The sequence below is a fragment of the Mytilus californianus genome, unplaced genomic scaffold, assembly GCF_021869535.1.
Source record: "Mytilus californianus isolate M0D057914Y unplaced genomic scaffold, xbMytCali1.0.p SCAF_49, whole genome shotgun sequence".
In the NCBI taxonomy this organism is placed as follows: domain Eukaryota; kingdom Metazoa; phylum Mollusca; class Bivalvia; order Mytilida; family Mytilidae; genus Mytilus; species Mytilus californianus.
Window position 1 is genome coordinate 1,445,351 of NW_026262700.1, and position 19,982 is coordinate 1,465,332.

General features: G+C 37.8%; 21 non-coding genes across 21 annotated transcripts; all 21 read right to left on the reverse strand.

Moving 5' to 3' along the window:
* Window positions 1-6,013: 6,013 nt before the first annotated feature.
* Trnaa-agc (transfer RNA alanine (anticodon AGC)) lies at window positions 6,014-6,086 on the reverse strand. Its single transcript has one exon. It is a non-coding gene; the product is annotated as a tRNA-Ala (tRNA).
* A 328-nt stretch (window positions 6,087-6,414) lies between these two features.
* Window positions 6,415-6,506, reverse strand: Trnay-gua (transfer RNA tyrosine (anticodon GUA)). Its single transcript is given in 2 exon segments — window positions 6,415-6,450; window positions 6,470-6,506. It is a non-coding gene; the product is annotated as a tRNA-Tyr (tRNA).
* An 880-nt stretch (window positions 6,507-7,386) lies between these two features.
* Window positions 7,387-7,459, reverse strand: Trnaa-agc (transfer RNA alanine (anticodon AGC)). The gene has a single exon. It is a non-coding gene; the product is annotated as a tRNA-Ala (tRNA).
* A 328-nt stretch (window positions 7,460-7,787) lies between these two features.
* On the reverse strand, window positions 7,788-7,879 carry Trnay-gua (transfer RNA tyrosine (anticodon GUA)). The gene is given in 2 exon segments: window positions 7,788-7,823; window positions 7,843-7,879. It is a non-coding gene; the product is annotated as a tRNA-Tyr (tRNA).
* An 880-nt stretch (window positions 7,880-8,759) lies between these two features.
* Trnaa-agc (transfer RNA alanine (anticodon AGC)) lies at window positions 8,760-8,832 on the reverse strand. The gene has a single exon. It is a non-coding gene; the product is annotated as a tRNA-Ala (tRNA).
* Window positions 8,833-9,160: 328 nt separating this feature from the next.
* Trnay-gua (transfer RNA tyrosine (anticodon GUA)) lies at window positions 9,161-9,252 on the reverse strand. Its single transcript is given in 2 exon segments — window positions 9,161-9,196; window positions 9,216-9,252. It is a non-coding gene; the product is annotated as a tRNA-Tyr (tRNA).
* An 880-nt stretch (window positions 9,253-10,132) lies between these two features.
* Window positions 10,133-10,205, reverse strand: Trnaa-agc (transfer RNA alanine (anticodon AGC)). The gene has a single exon. It is a non-coding gene; the product is annotated as a tRNA-Ala (tRNA).
* Window positions 10,206-10,533: 328 nt separating this feature from the next.
* On the reverse strand, window positions 10,534-10,625 carry Trnay-gua (transfer RNA tyrosine (anticodon GUA)). Its single transcript is given in 2 exon segments — window positions 10,534-10,569; window positions 10,589-10,625. It is a non-coding gene; the product is annotated as a tRNA-Tyr (tRNA).
* An 880-nt stretch (window positions 10,626-11,505) lies between these two features.
* Trnaa-agc (transfer RNA alanine (anticodon AGC)) lies at window positions 11,506-11,578 on the reverse strand. Its single transcript has one exon. It is a non-coding gene; the product is annotated as a tRNA-Ala (tRNA).
* Window positions 11,579-11,906: 328 nt separating this feature from the next.
* On the reverse strand, window positions 11,907-11,998 carry Trnay-gua (transfer RNA tyrosine (anticodon GUA)). Its single transcript is given in 2 exon segments — window positions 11,907-11,942; window positions 11,962-11,998. It is a non-coding gene; the product is annotated as a tRNA-Tyr (tRNA).
* An 880-nt stretch (window positions 11,999-12,878) lies between these two features.
* Trnaa-agc (transfer RNA alanine (anticodon AGC)) lies at window positions 12,879-12,951 on the reverse strand. The gene has a single exon. It is a non-coding gene; the product is annotated as a tRNA-Ala (tRNA).
* A 328-nt stretch (window positions 12,952-13,279) lies between these two features.
* Trnay-gua (transfer RNA tyrosine (anticodon GUA)) lies at window positions 13,280-13,371 on the reverse strand. The gene is given in 2 exon segments: window positions 13,280-13,315; window positions 13,335-13,371. It is a non-coding gene; the product is annotated as a tRNA-Tyr (tRNA).
* Window positions 13,372-14,251: 880 nt separating this feature from the next.
* On the reverse strand, window positions 14,252-14,324 carry Trnaa-agc (transfer RNA alanine (anticodon AGC)). Its single transcript has one exon. It is a non-coding gene; the product is annotated as a tRNA-Ala (tRNA).
* A 328-nt stretch (window positions 14,325-14,652) lies between these two features.
* Trnay-gua (transfer RNA tyrosine (anticodon GUA)) lies at window positions 14,653-14,744 on the reverse strand. The gene is given in 2 exon segments: window positions 14,653-14,688; window positions 14,708-14,744. It is a non-coding gene; the product is annotated as a tRNA-Tyr (tRNA).
* Window positions 14,745-15,624: 880 nt separating this feature from the next.
* Trnaa-agc (transfer RNA alanine (anticodon AGC)) lies at window positions 15,625-15,697 on the reverse strand. Its single transcript has one exon. It is a non-coding gene; the product is annotated as a tRNA-Ala (tRNA).
* Window positions 15,698-16,025: 328 nt separating this feature from the next.
* Window positions 16,026-16,117, reverse strand: Trnay-gua (transfer RNA tyrosine (anticodon GUA)). Its single transcript is given in 2 exon segments — window positions 16,026-16,061; window positions 16,081-16,117. It is a non-coding gene; the product is annotated as a tRNA-Tyr (tRNA).
* Window positions 16,118-16,997: 880 nt separating this feature from the next.
* Window positions 16,998-17,070, reverse strand: Trnaa-agc (transfer RNA alanine (anticodon AGC)). Its single transcript has one exon. It is a non-coding gene; the product is annotated as a tRNA-Ala (tRNA).
* A 328-nt stretch (window positions 17,071-17,398) lies between these two features.
* Trnay-gua (transfer RNA tyrosine (anticodon GUA)) lies at window positions 17,399-17,490 on the reverse strand. Its single transcript is given in 2 exon segments — window positions 17,399-17,434; window positions 17,454-17,490. It is a non-coding gene; the product is annotated as a tRNA-Tyr (tRNA).
* Window positions 17,491-18,370: 880 nt separating this feature from the next.
* Trnaa-agc (transfer RNA alanine (anticodon AGC)) lies at window positions 18,371-18,443 on the reverse strand. Its single transcript has one exon. It is a non-coding gene; the product is annotated as a tRNA-Ala (tRNA).
* A 328-nt stretch (window positions 18,444-18,771) lies between these two features.
* Window positions 18,772-18,863, reverse strand: Trnay-gua (transfer RNA tyrosine (anticodon GUA)). Its single transcript is given in 2 exon segments — window positions 18,772-18,807; window positions 18,827-18,863. It is a non-coding gene; the product is annotated as a tRNA-Tyr (tRNA).
* An 880-nt stretch (window positions 18,864-19,743) lies between these two features.
* Trnaa-agc (transfer RNA alanine (anticodon AGC)) lies at window positions 19,744-19,816 on the reverse strand. The gene has a single exon. It is a non-coding gene; the product is annotated as a tRNA-Ala (tRNA).
* Between the last annotated feature and the right edge of the window lie 166 nt (window positions 19,817-19,982).

The window sequence follows — 19,982 nt, forward strand, 5'->3', positions numbered from 1 at the left end:
TTAGGGCTGATTTGATCATTTAATAAAATAAAATATAATACAATTAGAAGTACATGCAAGTTAAAATTGATATTAAATTATCTTAAATGGATCACTAAATGACTTAATGAGGGTGTTAATGTGTTACTTTTGCCTTTTTTTTCTAATTGGTTCATCTAATATATCACTCGACCGTCAACACTGAGGATGTTGGGTCAAACCCCGCACGTTCGATTCCAATCTTAATTGACTAGGATTGCCAAAGGTTGGCGGTTCTCTCCAGGCATTTCGGCTTTCTCCTCCAAAACAAAATGACCTCCTAAATACATGTATAACCAATAGTGCTGAAAGTGGTAGTAAACACCAACAATCAATCAATTAAACGATCAATCAATCAATCAATCAATCAATCAATCAATCAATCAATCAATCAATCAATCAATCAATCAATCAATCAATCAGTTCAATTCTTTATTACTTTAAGCACATTATGCTTAGCAATACAAGAATAGATACAAATACATGTTTATAACATTAAATGGCATAATACATCAGAGAAACAAATAAACATCAAGTATTGTCCACTAACAGTACAGCCCTATGATTAATTACATTAAATAGGAATTTACACAAATTACGCAAATATTTGACATTTTCAGTGCTGAGAAGTTGAACTAGTTTGAACGAAGATGGACGCTTATAATAATAAGGTTTAATAAACTGTCTCCTTAAATCTCTATAGCATGCACATTATAATACAAAATGGAATTCATCTTCAATGATATTCAAAGTACAAAGAGCACATTTTCTGTCCAACCTTTTTTCATCCATGATAACGTCCTACTTCAACAAACAAATTATGTGAAGACAATTTAAGACGAGTTAAATACACTCTAAAATTCTGATAATTCTGCAAACTTACATTATTGACCATATATTTATATAAATAACACTTAGATGAAATGTTCATTTGATCATTTAGATAGATATAAGAAGATGTGGTATGAGTGCCAATGAGAAATCTCTCCATCTAAGTCACAATTTGGAAAAGTAAACCATTATAGGTCACAGTACGGCCTTCAACACGGAGCCTTGGCTCACACCGAACAGCAAGCTATAAAGGGCCCCAAAAATGACTAGTGTAAAACCATTCAAACAGGAAAACCAACGGTCTAATCTATATAAAAAACGAGAAACGTTTGTTTTGCTTGATCATATATTCTTGTTTTTACAATCAATAATAAATTACTATCAATAATCAAACTGTTTTGGTTATACAAAATCTCATTTAAACATAAGTTAGATAATAATTTAATAATTTTTGAAGTTGTAAAAGAGAGAGGCGAAAAATATAAAAGGGAGATTCAAACTCAAAAGTCAAAAAAGAGTTGCCACAGTCAATAATGGATTTGACGGTCACAAATGCAGTAAAACTAATATATATGTGACCGTCAAATCCACTATTGACGGTGGCAACTCTTTTTTGACTTTTGGGTTTGAATATCCCTTTCATATTTTTCGCCTCTCTCTTTTACAATCACTCGGTCGATGTCTCTGCTGGTCCCCGAGGACATCATCATCATCCACCAAGTTGCATATTATACATGAAATTACATGTGTACGAACATCCAACAGAATACTGGCTCCGACTTCGTCCAGTATAAAAAGGTCCAAAGCAGATATCACCACGGACAAAGTGTCGTCTGAAATGGCAGGTGTCCCTTTATCAATAGATATGACAAATACCTCGAATACAACACATTCAGATCCTCATACTAATGGCAATAACAATATTCTTCGCAGCCGGTCGTGTACAGTTATGCTACAAGGTATTGTGTACTTTAATGACTCTGAAAACACTGTCTCATTTCTAATGGTAAAACAAAAAAACTGCAAAACCTGTAATTTTTTTTTATAACAGATGCTCAATTTACTAGCAATTTTACTAAAGAAATTACTATTACAGAAGATAAGAAGATCTGAGATGTGAATTGTAAATCAACAAATTTGTCTACGTCTGGTAGTGAAACCGTTTCGGATTGGTATATGTCAGGGAAGCGAAAGGAAGTCTTAAAAACGTATGTGCGGCTATAGATCAGACATTACCAACATTGCAAATGCCATTGTTTACCAGATTTTAATGAGTCAGTCTGATCATTGAAACCTTTCTGTGCGAGTGCGCATCATCGACAAAATATACCACGCGACTAACAATCCTCATCTTGTGACACTTTTTCTAGTACTTCCTGTAGCTCGGTGAATGTGATGAGTTTTTTCAACTCTGCTCCTCGGCTTTTGAAACTTAAATTTCCGTACAGCTTATGTTTGGAAACCTCTGTAACAGACCCCCATTCAAACCAGTAAAAACTTACAGCTATTATCTGGGATATTCATGATATTGCCAGTCACATACTTTTCAGACCTTTTCGCATTGGAAAAGTTGAAAAGGAGAAAAGATCCTTTCTAAAACTTCTCTCTGACAATAAAAGTCTTGGGCAATGTCCTTCATCATAATATCAGTTCACACGAAAATATATCCCTACTTTAAAGATCAGTCTGTGTCTATCATATCTTATGCCTATACCAAACCAATATCAACTAAAATGTTCGATTACAAACACGTGTCGCAGGATATCAATATTGATGGCTTCAAGTCCAAACAGGCTGATTGCACCTGTTGTAGTTTCCGATTCGTATTGCTCAGTCTTTAGTTTTCAATGTAATGTTTTGCATACTGTTGTTTGTGTTTTGGTCTTTGCCCATTTTGTGCCATGGTGTAGTAAGTTTATTTTCGACTTATGAGTTTGAATGTCCCTTTGATATATTTTTCATGTACAATCCGGCTGACCACGTTATTACCGGTGACCTGAATATTGTCAATATTACTTCTCTATGAAATATGTTATACAAAAGCCCAAAATATCCTGAGCCTAAACCCATTAACTGGAAACACAACTTTAAAATACTGTTAAAACGACGGAATCAGTCGAATTTTATACAAGGCAATGAACTCAACGCGAAAAAGAAGACGTATATACTCTTTCCGGATGAGTTAAGGCTGTATGGTCGTTGATACACATTAGAATTAAAACACTGAATGGGTCTATAAATACACACCCTACATCGCTTTTTGAAGACTAAATATTCTAAGCACCAATCCTAACTGCGTGACAAATATGTTGTTCTCCCCGCAGATAAAGCCCCAAACAGCATCGTTTTTTAGTATAAATTTTATAACATAAACTGATTGATAAAGTAATTAGGCATTGACAATTCACTTGGAAACTCAACATATACCCTTACGAGTCTACGACCCTTACCAAGTAGAAAATTCTGAATAATTATAGGTCAGTTCTATGTTTCAATCGAAGAGCTGGACCTTCCTTCGCTGTATTGGATACCTACAGTACATGCAGTCCGTGAAAACAACGTTAAATGTATGGGTATTCCAAGTGCTAACGAAACTTTTTTCTTAATTATAAACATCTGTTTTATCAGCAATAAAAACCGGGTTTGTGAAACTACCATCTCTAGAGCGCAAATCAGATGTGGATACTTAAACATTCCAAAAATCTGTTAGATAACATGCAAACTTTGTCTCTTTACTCTGGCAACAGTATACCAGCATTTGACTGTTCTACCCTTTACACAAGCATTCCTCATTCATAAACATTCCAAAAATCTGTTAGATAACATGCAAACTTGGTCTCTTCACTCTGGCAACAGTATACACACATTTGACTGTTCTACCCTTTACACAAGCATTCCCCTTTCAAAAATTAAAGACAAATTGAATAAAATGGGTCCTGCTTTCTTTCATAAAAAAGAATGGCCAATATGGATACAAGTATCTTGTTAATGCGAGGGATCAATCGGACTTTGTAAAACAATCACTCTGATTCAAACAAAATGTTCTTTGAAACAAACATTATCAGGATGCTGGATTTCATGATTGACAAAAATATTTTTTTTACGTTTGGAGGACGTGTTTATCAACAGACAATTGATATTTTTAAAAATTGTAACTTGCCGACTTGTTCATTTATTCAAATGAGGCTTTCTTTATATAGGAACTTCTTAGAAAGAATGAAAAGAAACTAGCATTATCCTTTAACTTCACATTCCGCTATATAAATGATGTCCTTTCACTAAATAAGTCAAAGTTTAGTGACTATTTTGAACGCATCTATCCCATCGAACTTGAAATAAAGGAATCAACAGATACTGTTAAGTTTGTTTTATATATTGAACTTACAACTAAAAACTGACAATGAGGGTCGGTTGAGAACAAACTTTACGACAAAAGAGATGATTTCAGGTTCCCAATTGTACATTTTTTACATTTCTATGTAGCAACATTCTAGCACCGCCTGCATAAGGAGTATATAAGTTGATACGATATTACAGAGCTTGCATTTCCTATCACGATTTACTTGTACCATTTTTCTGCTTATGAGGTAGCTATTAAACCAAGAGTTCCAAGTGGTGAGGTTGAAATCATCCCTTCGAAATTTTACGGACGCCCGCCATGACGAGTTGGTTGACCGTTATGGAAAAGCTGTTTCACAGTTGACGACGAATATGATCCAATTGTCGTAACCACAATCCCGTCCTCTTTTTCTCGTCTGTGACCTAACGAATTAGGCATATCACCGGGTCTGTACATACATGAGCAACGCAACAGATGCACACATGTGGAGCACGATCTTCTTTCTCTTCCAGAGCACTCGAGATCCCCCCTGTTTTTTTTATGGGGTTCATGTTGCTCAATCTTTAGTTTTCTATGTTGTGTTTTGTGTACGGTTGATTGTCGTTTTTTTTCATTTTTTCCATAGCACTGTCAGTTTTTTTACTTATGAATGTGGATTTCCCTTTCGTGTCTTTTGCCTCTTTTTTCAAATGCAGTACTTTTATTTCTTAAATAAAATTCAGCGTTCGGGAAGAAAATGATCAAATGTATCAATTTAAAAGTCTGTGTTCAAACGTCCTTTTGAATCAATTCGGTATAGAGATCATGTAGCGTGGCTAACCTGGAACATAATATATATTAGTATAATGGTCGTGTTTGACCACAGCACACATGGCATAGTCTATAGTTGACACAGCTGTGTCCGGAATTTGATTTCCGAGTGGCAGACTTTGACTCTAAAATTATATTTTCCAAAGCAATAATTATTGCGCAATCACTGCAATTCACCGGGAAAAAAATTACCCCAAGATGGTGATAAGGATAAAAATTCCCAATCCTTCTGATTGGATGGTACGCATTTGTATGCATTCAATGTTTCCAAAGCAACCTAAAATGTGTAGAAAGAATAACAACTTGAAATAATTAAAAGAAAAAATTGCCTAATATATCGCCTACAGCAATCAATACTATGAATTTGCGGATGCGTTCAATATAGTAACAAGATAGCAGTGAACATTAAGTACCTAAAAATGGTGGACGTCACTAAGTCCTCGGTAGTATAGTGGTTAGTATCCCCGCCTGTCACGCGGGAGACCGGGGTTCGATTCCCCGCCGGGGAGGACATTATTTTTTACTTGGCTTTGAATTTTCATTTTTTTAATTGTCAATTTGACCGGTATAGTTACACCGGATACTCCTTACGTAAGGGTTTGAAACCAATTTTCATATTGCTAATGCCATAGCATCTCCAGTTCATTTCAACAGACGATGAGTTAAGTTTTGAACACTTTCCAAACATTCGAATACGTGTATTCATTTGCATTCATGCGCATATTTGTAAAAAGACGCTTAGATTTACTAAATCCGACTATCATTGCATCATTGATCCTACACGACAGATTACACATTTTTATTATACATCCCGAATGTGACGATAGAAATAGAGGGAACGAACAAATTACATTAAAATAAACATGAGAATCTCAATGATTGAAGGATTCGTGTAAGCACAGGGCATTATACTCGAAACGACACAATGCCCTATTTCGTTCATATCTGACTCTCTTCATTTTCAATGCTGAAAAACTACAGAAAAATTGAGTGTTGGCGACATTCAAAAATAAATGGAGGACCCGGGCATCGATCCCGGTACCTCTCGCATGCTAAGCGAGCGCTCTACCATGTGAGCTAGTCCCCCTGATGGTTACTGATTCATTAAATAACGCCTTTATGCGTACAGGTGTCATTCAATCATTTTAGCGGCTAACTACATTCCCGACTAGCCTCGAAAGCTCTATTTGTAGACAGTGAGAACTTAATGATCACGGAAAAAGAAATCAGAGATCTAACTAAAATATATTTAGATTTAGGACAATTACGTGGTATGCCTACTAATGCTAGGGCGGTCAGTCGCAAAAAATGCATAAGGTTGAAACGTCATACATGCATAAAAAGTCGCTAATGTGCTTTCGCTAAAAATTCTTGAACAATGGTAATATTTGAGAGTAAAATAGGGCCAAAAAATATCCCGTGAGGCGGAGTCGAACCACCGACCTAAAGATGTCAGATTTTCTTATTCCACTACAGTCTTCCGCTCTACCAACTGAGCTATCACGGGGTCTGTATGCAAATGGTTAAAATTTATGATTTATACGTATTTGGGTTATAGGACATTTAGCAATAAAAATCAAAAAGCGCCATCAATAGGATCTGAAACATTATTAGGGGAAGGAGGGGCGATAATTCATTTAGATAATTCAATTAGCAAGAGTAGCAGCGAGAACAAAAAAGTAGAATGACGGATCGGTTGCGCTTAACATATCGCCTACAGCAATCAATACTATGAATTTGCGGATGCGTTCAATATAGTAACAAGATAGCAGTGAACATTAAGTACCTAAAAATGGTGGACGTCACTAAGTCCTCGGTAGTATAGTGGTTAGTATCCCCGCCTGTCACGCGGGAGACCGGGGTTCGATTCCCCGCCGGGGAGGACATTATTTTTTACTTGGCTTTGAATTTTCATTTTTTTAATTGTCAATTTGACCGGTATAGTTACACCGGATACTCCTTACGTAAGGGTTTGAAACCAATTTTCATATTGCTAATGCCATAGCATCTCCAGTTCATTTCAACAGACGATGAGTTAAGTTTTGAACACTTTCCAAACATTCGAATACGTGTATTCATTTGCATTCATGCGCATATTTGTAAAAAGACGCTTAGATTTACTAAATCCGACTATCATTGCATCATTGATCCTACACGACAGATTACACATTTTTATTATACATCCCGAATGTGACGATAGAAATAGAGGGAACGAACAAATTACATTAAAATAAACATGAGAATCTCAATGATTGAAGGATTCGTGTAAGCACAGGGCATTATACTCGAAACGACACAATGCCCTATTTCGTTCATATCTGACTCTCTTCATTTTCAATGCTGAAAAACTACAGAAAAATTGAGTGTTGGCGACATTCAAAAATAAATGGAGGACCCGGGCATCGATCCCGGTACCTCTCGCATGCTAAGCGAGCGCTCTACCATGTGAGCTAGTCCCCCTGATGGTTACTGATTCATTAAATAACGCCTTTATGCGTACAGGTGTCATTCAATCATTTTAGCGGCTAACTACATTCCCGACTAGCCTCGAAAGCTCTATTTGTAGACAGTGAGAACTTAATGATCACGGAAAAAGAAATCAGAGATCTAACTAAAATATATTTAGATTTAGGACAATTACGTGGTATGCCTACTAATGCTAGGGCGGTCAGTCGCAAAAAATGCATAAGGTTGAAACGTCATACATGCATAAAAAGTCGCTAATGTGCTTTCGCTAAAAATTCTTGAACAATGGTAATATTTGAGAGTAAAATAGGGCCAAAAAATATCCCGTGAGGCGGAGTCGAACCACCGACCTAAAGATGTCAGATTTTCTTATTCCACTACAGTCTTCCGCTCTACCAACTGAGCTATCACGGGGTCTGTATGCAAATGGTTAAAATTTATGATTTATACGTATTTGGGTTATAGGACATTTAGCAATAAAAATCAAAAAGCGCCATCAATAGGATCTGAAACATTATTAGGGGAAGGAGGGGCGATAATTCATTTAGATAATTCAATTAGCAAGAGTAGCAGCGAGAACAAAAAAGTAGAATGACGGATCGGTTGCGCTTAACATATCGCCTACAGCAATCAATACTATGAATTTGCGGATGCGTTCAATATAGTAACAAGATAGCAGTGAACATTAAGTACCTAAAAATGGTGGACGTCACTAAGTCCTCGGTAGTATAGTGGTTAGTATCCCCGCCTGTCACGCGGGAGACCGGGGTTCGATTCCCCGCCGGGGAGGACATTATTTTTTACTTGGCTTTGAATTTTCATTTTTTTAATTGTCAATTTGACCGGTATAGTTACACCGGATACTCCTTACGTAAGGGTTTGAAACCAATTTTCATATTGCTAATGCCATAGCATCTCCAGTTCATTTCAACAGACGATGAGTTAAGTTTTGAACACTTTCCAAACATTCGAATACGTGTATTCATTTGCATTCATGCGCATATTTGTAAAAAGACGCTTAGATTTACTAAATCCGACTATCATTGCATCATTGATCCTACACGACAGATTACACATTTTTATTATACATCCCGAATGTGACGATAGAAATAGAGGGAACGAACAAATTACATTAAAATAAACATGAGAATCTCAATGATTGAAGGATTCGTGTAAGCACAGGGCATTATACTCGAAACGACACAATGCCCTATTTCGTTCATATCTGACTCTCTTCATTTTCAATGCTGAAAAACTACAGAAAAATTGAGTGTTGGCGACATTCAAAAATAAATGGAGGACCCGGGCATCGATCCCGGTACCTCTCGCATGCTAAGCGAGCGCTCTACCATGTGAGCTAGTCCCCCTGATGGTTACTGATTCATTAAATAACGCCTTTATGCGTACAGGTGTCATTCAATCATTTTAGCGGCTAACTACATTCCCGACTAGCCTCGAAAGCTCTATTTGTAGACAGTGAGAACTTAATGATCACGGAAAAAGAAATCAGAGATCTAACTAAAATATATTTAGATTTAGGACAATTACGTGGTATGCCTACTAATGCTAGGGCGGTCAGTCGCAAAAAATGCATAAGGTTGAAACGTCATACATGCATAAAAAGTCGCTAATGTGCTTTCGCTAAAAATTCTTGAACAATGGTAATATTTGAGAGTAAAATAGGGCCAAAAAATATCCCGTGAGGCGGAGTCGAACCACCGACCTAAAGATGTCAGATTTTCTTATTCCACTACAGTCTTCCGCTCTACCAACTGAGCTATCACGGGGTCTGTATGCAAATGGTTAAAATTTATGATTTATACGTATTTGGGTTATAGGACATTTAGCAATAAAAATCAAAAAGCGCCATCAATAGGATCTGAAACATTATTAGGGGAAGGAGGGGCGATAATTCATTTAGATAATTCAATTAGCAAGAGTAGCAGCGAGAACAAAAAAGTAGAATGACGGATCGGTTGCGCTTAACATATCGCCTACAGCAATCAATACTATGAATTTGCGGATGCGTTCAATATAGTAACAAGATAGCAGTGAACATTAAGTACCTAAAAATGGTGGACGTCACTAAGTCCTCGGTAGTATAGTGGTTAGTATCCCCGCCTGTCACGCGGGAGACCGGGGTTCGATTCCCCGCCGGGGAGGACATTATTTTTTACTTGGCTTTGAATTTTCATTTTTTTAATTGTCAATTTGACCGGTATAGTTACACCGGATACTCCTTACGTAAGGGTTTGAAACCAATTTTCATATTGCTAATGCCATAGCATCTCCAGTTCATTTCAACAGACGATGAGTTAAGTTTTGAACACTTTCCAAACATTCGAATACGTGTATTCATTTGCATTCATGCGCATATTTGTAAAAAGACGCTTAGATTTACTAAATCCGACTATCATTGCATCATTGATCCTACACGACAGATTACACATTTTTATTATACATCCCGAATGTGACGATAGAAATAGAGGGAACGAACAAATTACATTAAAATAAACATGAGAATCTCAATGATTGAAGGATTCGTGTAAGCACAGGGCATTATACTCGAAACGACACAATGCCCTATTTCGTTCATATCTGACTCTCTTCATTTTCAATGCTGAAAAACTACAGAAAAATTGAGTGTTGGCGACATTCAAAAATAAATGGAGGACCCGGGCATCGATCCCGGTACCTCTCGCATGCTAAGCGAGCGCTCTACCATGTGAGCTAGTCCCCCTGATGGTTACTGATTCATTAAATAACGCCTTTATGCGTACAGGTGTCATTCAATCATTTTAGCGGCTAACTACATTCCCGACTAGCCTCGAAAGCTCTATTTGTAGACAGTGAGAACTTAATGATCACGGAAAAAGAAATCAGAGATCTAACTAAAATATATTTAGATTTAGGACAATTACGTGGTATGCCTACTAATGCTAGGGCGGTCAGTCGCAAAAAATGCATAAGGTTGAAACGTCATACATGCATAAAAAGTCGCTAATGTGCTTTCGCTAAAAATTCTTGAACAATGGTAATATTTGAGAGTAAAATAGGGCCAAAAAATATCCCGTGAGGCGGAGTCGAACCACCGACCTAAAGATGTCAGATTTTCTTATTCCACTACAGTCTTCCGCTCTACCAACTGAGCTATCACGGGGTCTGTATGCAAATGGTTAAAATTTATGATTTATACGTATTTGGGTTATAGGACATTTAGCAATAAAAATCAAAAAGCGCCATCAATAGGATCTGAAACATTATTAGGGGAAGGAGGGGCGATAATTCATTTAGATAATTCAATTAGCAAGAGTAGCAGCGAGAACAAAAAAGTAGAATGACGGATCGGTTGCGCTTAACATATCGCCTACAGCAATCAATACTATGAATTTGCGGATGCGTTCAATATAGTAACAAGATAGCAGTGAACATTAAGTACCTAAAAATGGTGGACGTCACTAAGTCCTCGGTAGTATAGTGGTTAGTATCCCCGCCTGTCACGCGGGAGACCGGGGTTCGATTCCCCGCCGGGGAGGACATTATTTTTTACTTGGCTTTGAATTTTCATTTTTTTAATTGTCAATTTGACCGGTATAGTTACACCGGATACTCCTTACGTAAGGGTTTGAAACCAATTTTCATATTGCTAATGCCATAGCATCTCCAGTTCATTTCAACAGACGATGAGTTAAGTTTTGAACACTTTCCAAACATTCGAATACGTGTATTCATTTGCATTCATGCGCATATTTGTAAAAAGACGCTTAGATTTACTAAATCCGACTATCATTGCATCATTGATCCTACACGACAGATTACACATTTTTATTATACATCCCGAATGTGACGATAGAAATAGAGGGAACGAACAAATTACATTAAAATAAACATGAGAATCTCAATGATTGAAGGATTCGTGTAAGCACAGGGCATTATACTCGAAACGACACAATGCCCTATTTCGTTCATATCTGACTCTCTTCATTTTCAATGCTGAAAAACTACAGAAAAATTGAGTGTTGGCGACATTCAAAAATAAATGGAGGACCCGGGCATCGATCCCGGTACCTCTCGCATGCTAAGCGAGCGCTCTACCATGTGAGCTAGTCCCCCTGATGGTTACTGATTCATTAAATAACGCCTTTATGCGTACAGGTGTCATTCAATCATTTTAGCGGCTAACTACATTCCCGACTAGCCTCGAAAGCTCTATTTGTAGACAGTGAGAACTTAATGATCACGGAAAAAGAAATCAGAGATCTAACTAAAATATATTTAGATTTAGGACAATTACGTGGTATGCCTACTAATGCTAGGGCGGTCAGTCGCAAAAAATGCATAAGGTTGAAACGTCATACATGCATAAAAAGTCGCTAATGTGCTTTCGCTAAAAATTCTTGAACAATGGTAATATTTGAGAGTAAAATAGGGCCAAAAAATATCCCGTGAGGCGGAGTCGAACCACCGACCTAAAGATGTCAGATTTTCTTATTCCACTACAGTCTTCCGCTCTACCAACTGAGCTATCACGGGGTCTGTATGCAAATGGTTAAAATTTATGATTTATACGTATTTGGGTTATAGGACATTTAGCAATAAAAATCAAAAAGCGCCATCAATAGGATCTGAAACATTATTAGGGGAAGGAGGGGCGATAATTCATTTAGATAATTCAATTAGCAAGAGTAGCAGCGAGAACAAAAAAGTAGAATGACGGATCGGTTGCGCTTAACATATCGCCTACAGCAATCAATACTATGAATTTGCGGATGCGTTCAATATAGTAACAAGATAGCAGTGAACATTAAGTACCTAAAAATGGTGGACGTCACTAAGTCCTCGGTAGTATAGTGGTTAGTATCCCCGCCTGTCACGCGGGAGACCGGGGTTCGATTCCCCGCCGGGGAGGACATTATTTTTTACTTGGCTTTGAATTTTCATTTTTTTAATTGTCAATTTGACCGGTATAGTTACACCGGATACTCCTTACGTAAGGGTTTGAAACCAATTTTCATATTGCTAATGCCATAGCATCTCCAGTTCATTTCAACAGACGATGAGTTAAGTTTTGAACACTTTCCAAACATTCGAATACGTGTATTCATTTGCATTCATGCGCATATTTGTAAAAAGACGCTTAGATTTACTAAATCCGACTATCATTGCATCATTGATCCTACACGACAGATTACACATTTTTATTATACATCCCGAATGTGACGATAGAAATAGAGGGAACGAACAAATTACATTAAAATAAACATGAGAATCTCAATGATTGAAGGATTCGTGTAAGCACAGGGCATTATACTCGAAACGACACAATGCCCTATTTCGTTCATATCTGACTCTCTTCATTTTCAATGCTGAAAAACTACAGAAAAATTGAGTGTTGGCGACATTCAAAAATAAATGGAGGACCCGGGCATCGATCCCGGTACCTCTCGCATGCTAAGCGAGCGCTCTACCATGTGAGCTAGTCCCCCTGATGGTTACTGATTCATTAAATAACGCCTTTATGCGTACAGGTGTCATTCAATCATTTTAGCGGCTAACTACATTCCCGACTAGCCTCGAAAGCTCTATTTGTAGACAGTGAGAACTTAATGATCACGGAAAAAGAAATCAGAGATCTAACTAAAATATATTTAGATTTAGGACAATTACGTGGTATGCCTACTAATGCTAGGGCGGTCAGTCGCAAAAAATGCATAAGGTTGAAACGTCATACATGCATAAAAAGTCGCTAATGTGCTTTCGCTAAAAATTCTTGAACAATGGTAATATTTGAGAGTAAAATAGGGCCAAAAAATATCCCGTGAGGCGGAGTCGAACCACCGACCTAAAGATGTCAGATTTTCTTATTCCACTACAGTCTTCCGCTCTACCAACTGAGCTATCACGGGGTCTGTATGCAAATGGTTAAAATTTATGATTTATACGTATTTGGGTTATAGGACATTTAGCAATAAAAATCAAAAAGCGCCATCAATAGGATCTGAAACATTATTAGGGGAAGGAGGGGCGATAATTCATTTAGATAATTCAATTAGCAAGAGTAGCAGCGAGAACAAAAAAGTAGAATGACGGATCGGTTGCGCTTAACATATCGCCTACAGCAATCAATACTATGAATTTGCGGATGCGTTCAATATAGTAACAAGATAGCAGTGAACATTAAGTACCTAAAAATGGTGGACGTCACTAAGTCCTCGGTAGTATAGTGGTTAGTATCCCCGCCTGTCACGCGGGAGACCGGGGTTCGATTCCCCGCCGGGGAGGACATTATTTTTTACTTGGCTTTGAATTTTCATTTTTTTAATTGTCAATTTGACCGGTATAGTTACACCGGATACTCCTTACGTAAGGGTTTGAAACCAATTTTCATATTGCTAATGCCATAGCATCTCCAGTTCATTTCAACAGACGATGAGTTAAGTTTTGAACACTTTCCAAACATTCGAATACGTGTATTCATTTGCATTCATGCGCATATTTGTAAAAAGACGCTTAGATTTACTAAATCCGACTATCATTGCATCATTGATCCTACACGACAGATTACACATTTTTATTATACATCCCGAATGTGACGATAGAAATAGAGGGAACGAACAAATTACATTAAAATAAACATGAGAATCTCAATGATTGAAGGATTCGTGTAAGCACAGGGCATTATACTCGAAACGACACAATGCCCTATTTCGTTCATATCTGACTCTCTTCATTTTCAATGCTGAAAAACTACAGAAAAATTGAGTGTTGGCGACATTCAAAAATAAATGGAGGACCCGGGCATCGATCCCGGTACCTCTCGCATGCTAAGCGAGCGCTCTACCATGTGAGCTAGTCCCCCTGATGGTTACTGATTCATTAAATAACGCCTTTATGCGTACAGGTGTCATTCAATCATTTTAGCGGCTAACTACATTCCCGACTAGCCTCGAAAGCTCTATTTGTAGACAGTGAGAACTTAATGATCACGGAAAAAGAAATCAGAGATCTAACTAAAATATATTTAGATTTAGGACAATTACGTGGTATGCCTACTAATGCTAGGGCGGTCAGTCGCAAAAAATGCATAAGGTTGAAACGTCATACATGCATAAAAAGTCGCTAATGTGCTTTCGCTAAAAATTCTTGAACAATGGTAATATTTGAGAGTAAAATAGGGCCAAAAAATATCCCGTGAGGCGGAGTCGAACCACCGACCTAAAGATGTCAGATTTTCTTATTCCACTACAGTCTTCCGCTCTACCAACTGAGCTATCACGGGGTCTGTATGCAAATGGTTAAAATTTATGATTTATACGTATTTGGGTTATAGGACATTTAGCAATAAAAATCAAAAAGCGCCATCAATAGGATCTGAAACATTATTAGGGGAAGGAGGGGCGATAATTCATTTAGATAATTCAATTAGCAAGAGTAGCAGCGAGAACAAAAAAGTAGAATGACGGATCGGTTGCGCTTAACATATCGCCTACAGCAATCAATACTATGAATTTGCGGATGCGTTCAATATAGTAACAAGATAGCAGTGAACATTAAGTACCTAAAAATGGTGGACGTCACTAAGTCCTCGGTAGTATAGTGGTTAGTATCCCCGCCTGTCACGCGGGAGACCGGGGTTCGATTCCCCGCCGGGGAGGACATTATTTTTTACTTGGCTTTGAATTTTCATTTTTTTAATTGTCAATTTGACCGGTATAGTTACACCGGATACTCCTTACGTAAGGGTTTGAAACCAATTTTCATATTGCTAATGCCATAGCATCTCCAGTTCATTTCAACAGACGATGAGTTAAGTTTTGAACACTTTCCAAACATTCGAATACGTGTATTCATTTGCATTCATGCGCATATTTGTAAAAAGACGCTTAGATTTACTAAATCCGACTATCATTGCATCATTGATCCTACACGACAGATTACACATTTTTATTATACATCCCGAATGTGACGATAGAAATAGAGGGAACGAACAAATTACATTAAAATAAACATGAGAATCTCAATGATTGAAGGATTCGTGTAAGCACAGGGCATTATACTCGAAACGACACAATGCCCTATTTCGTTCATATCTGACTCTCTTCATTTTCAATGCTGAAAAACTACAGAAAAATTGAGTGTTGGCGACATTCAAAAATAAATGGAGGACCCGGGCATCGATCCCGGTACCTCTCGCATGCTAAGCGAGCGCTCTACCATGTGAGCTAGTCCCCCTGATGGTTACTGATTCATTAAATAACGCCTTTATGCGTACAGGTGTCATTCAATCATTTTAGCGGCTAACTACATTCCCGACTAGCCTCGAAAGCTCTATTTGTAGACAGTGAGAACTTAATGATCACGGAAAAAGAAATCAGAGATCTAACTAAAATATATTTAGATTTAGGACAATTACGTGGTATGCCTACTAATGCTAGGGCGGTCAGTCGCAAAAAATGCATAAGGTTGAAACGTCATACATGCATAAAAAGTCGCTAATGTGCTTTCGCTAAAAATTCTTGAACAATGGTAATATTTGAGAGTAAAATAGGGCCAAAAAATATCCCGTGAGGCGGAGTCGAACCACCGACCTAAAGATGTCAGATTTTCTTATTCCACTACAGTCTTCCGCTCTACCAACTGAGCTATCACGGGGTCTGTATGCAAATGGTTAAAATTTATGATTTATACGTATTTGGGTTATAGGACATTTAGCAATAAAAATCAAAAAGCGCCATCAATAGGATCTGAAACATTATTAGGGGAAGGAGGGGCGATAATTCATTTAGATAATTCAATTAGCAAGAGTAGCAGCGAGAACAAAAAAGTAGAATGACGGATCGGTTGCGCTTAACATATCGCCTACAGCAATCAATACTATGAATTTGCGGATGCGTTCAATATAGTAACAAGATAGCAGTGAACATTAAGTACCTAAAAATGGTGGACGTCACTAAGTCCTCGGTAGTATAGTGGTTAGTATCCCCGCCTGTCACGCGGGAGACCGGGGTTCGATTCCCCGCCGGGGAGGACATTATTTTTTACTTGGCTTTGAATTTTCATTTTTTTAATTGTCAATTTGACCGGTATAGTTACACCGGATACTCCTTACGTAAGGGTTTGAAACCAATTTTCATATTGCTAATGCCATAGCATCTCCAGTTCATTTCAACAGACGATGAGTTAAGTTTTGAACACTTTCCAAACATTCGAATACGTGTATTCATTTGCATTCATGCGCATATTTGTAAAAAGACGCTTAGATTTACTAAATCCGACTATCATTGCATCATTGATCCTACACGACAGATTACACATTTTTATTATACATCCCGAATGTGACGATAGAAATAGAGGGAACGAACAAATTACATTAAAATAAACATGAGAATCTCAATGATTGAAGGATTCGTGTAAGCACAGGGCATTATACTCGAAACGACACAATGCCCTATTTCGTTCATATCTGACTCTCTTCATTTTCAATGCTGAAAAACTACAGAAAAATTGAGTGTTGGCGACATTCAAAAATAAATGGAGGACCCGGGCATCGATCCCGGTACCTCTCGCATGCTAAGCGAGCGCTCTACCATGTGAGCTAGTCCCCCTGATGGTTACTGATTCATTAAATAACGCCTTTATGCGTACAGGTGTCATTCAATCATTTTAGCGGCTAACTACATTCCCGACTAGCCTCGAAAGCTCTATTTGTAGACAGTGAGAACTTAATGATCACGGAAAAAGAAATCAGAGATCTAACTAAAATATATTTAGATTTAGGACAATTACGTGGTATGCCTACTAATGCTAGGGCGGTCAGTCGCAAAAAATGCATAAGGTTGAAACGTCATACATGCATAAAAAGTCGCTAATGTGCTTTCGCTAAAAATTCTTGAACAATGGTAATATTTGAGAGTAAAATAGGGCCAAAAAATATCCCGTGAGGCGGAGTCGAACCACCGACCTAAAGATGTCAGATTTTCTTATTCCACTACAGTCTTCCGCTCTACCAACTGAGCTATCACGGGGTCTGTATGCAAATGGTTAAAATTTATGATTTATACGTATTTGGGTTATAGGACATTTAGCAATAAAAATCAAAAAGCGCCATCAATAGGATCTGAAACATTATTAGGGGAAGGAGGGGCGATAATTCATTTAGATAATTCAATTAGCAAGAGTAGCAGCGAGAACAAAAAAGTAGAATGACGGATCGGTTGCGCTTAACATATCGCCTACAGCAATCAATACTATGAATTTGCGGATGCGTTCAATATAGTAACAAGATAGCAGTGAACATTAAGTACCTAAAAATGGTGGACGTCACTAAGTCCTCGGTAGTATAGTGGTTAGTATCCCCGCCTGTCACGCGGGAGACCGGGGTTCGATTCCCCGCCGGGGAGGACATTATTTTTTACTTGGCTTTGAATTTTCATTTTTTTAATTGTCAATTTGACCGGTATAGTTACACCGGATACTCCTTACGTAAGGGTTTGAAACCAATTTTCATATTGCTAATGCCATAGCATCTCCAGTTCATTTCAACAGACGATGAGTTAAGTTTTGAACACTTTCCAAACATTCGAATACGTGTATTCATTTGCATTCATGCGCATATTTGTAAAAAGACGCTTAGATTTACTAAATCCGACTATCATTGCATCATTGATCCTACACGACAGATTACACATTTTTATTATACATCCCGAATGTGACGATAGAAATAGAGGGAACGAACAAATTACATTAAAATAAACATGAGAATCTCAATGATTGAAGGATTCGTGTAAGCACAGGGCATTATACTCGAAACGACACAATGCCCTATTTCGTTCATATCTGACTCTCTTCATTTTCAATGCTGAAAAACTACAGAAAAATTGAGTGTTGGCGACATTCAAAAATAAATGGAGGACCCGGGCATCGATCCCGGTACCTCTCGCATGCTAAGCGAGCGCTCTACCATGTGAGCTAGTCCCCCTGATGGTTACTGATTCATTAAATAACGCCTTTATGCGTACAGGTGTCATTCAATCATTTTAGCGGCTAACTACATTCCCGACTAGCCTCGAAAGCTCTATTTGTAGACAGTGAGAACTTAATGATCACGGAAAAAGAAATCAGAGATCTAACTAAAATATATTTAGATTTAGGACAATTACGTGGTATGCCTACTAATGCTAGGGCGGTCAGTCGCAAAAAATGCATAAGGTTGAAACGTCATACATGCATAAAAAGTCGCTAATGTGCTTTCGCTAAAAATTCTTGAACAATGGTAATATTTGAGAGTAAAATAGGGCCAAAAAATATCCCGTGAGGCGGAGTCGAACCACCGACCTAAAGATGTCAGATTTTCTTATTCCACTACAGTCTTCCGCTCTACCAACTGAGCTATCACGGGGTCTGTATGCAAATGGTTAAAATTTATGATTTATACGTATTTGGGTTATAGGACATTTAGCAATAAAAATCAAAAAGCGCCATCAATAGGATCTGAAACATTATTAGGGGAAGGAGGGGCGATAATTCATTTAGATAATTCAATTAGCAAGAGTAGCAGCGAGAACAAAAAAGTAGAATGACGGATCGGTTGCGCTTAACATATCGCCTACAGCAATCAATACTATGAATTTGCGGATGCGTTCAATATAGTAACAAGATAGCAGTGAACATTAAGTACCTAAAAATGGTGGACGTCACTAAGTCCTCGGTAGTATAGTGGTTAGTATCCCCGCCTGTCACGCGGGAGACCGGGGTTCGATTCCCCGCCGGGGAGGACATTATTTTTTACTTGGCTTTGAATTTTCATTTTTTTAATTGTCAATTTGACCGGTATAGTTACACCGGATACTCCTTACGTAAGGGTTTGAAACCAATTTTCATATTGCTAATGCCATAGCATCTCCAGTTCATTTCAACAGACGATGAGTTAAGTTTTGAACACTTTCCAAACATTCGAATACGTGTATTCATTTGCATTCATGCGCATATTTGTAAAAAGACGCTTAGATTTACTAAATCCGACTATCATTGCATCATTGATCCTACACGACAGATTACACATTTTTATTATACATCCCGAATGTGACGATAGAAATAGAGGGAACGAACAAATTACATTAAAATAAACATGAGAATCTCAATGATTGAAGGATTCGTGTAAGCACAGGGCATTATACTCGAAACGACACAATGCCCTATTTCGTTCATATCTGACTCTCTTCATTTTCAATGCTGAAAAACTACAGAAAAATTGAGTGTTGGCGACATTCAAAAATAAATGGAGGACCCGGGCATCGATCCCGGTACCTCTCGCATGCTAAGCGAGCGCTCTACCATGTGAGCTAGTCCCCCTGATGGTTACTGATTCATTAAATAACGCCTTTATGCGTACAGGTGTCATTCAATCATTTTAGCGGCTAACTACATTCCCGACTAGCCTCGAAAGCTCTATTTGTAGACAGTGAGAACTTAATGATCACGGAAAAAGAAATCAGAGATCTAACTAAAATATATTTAG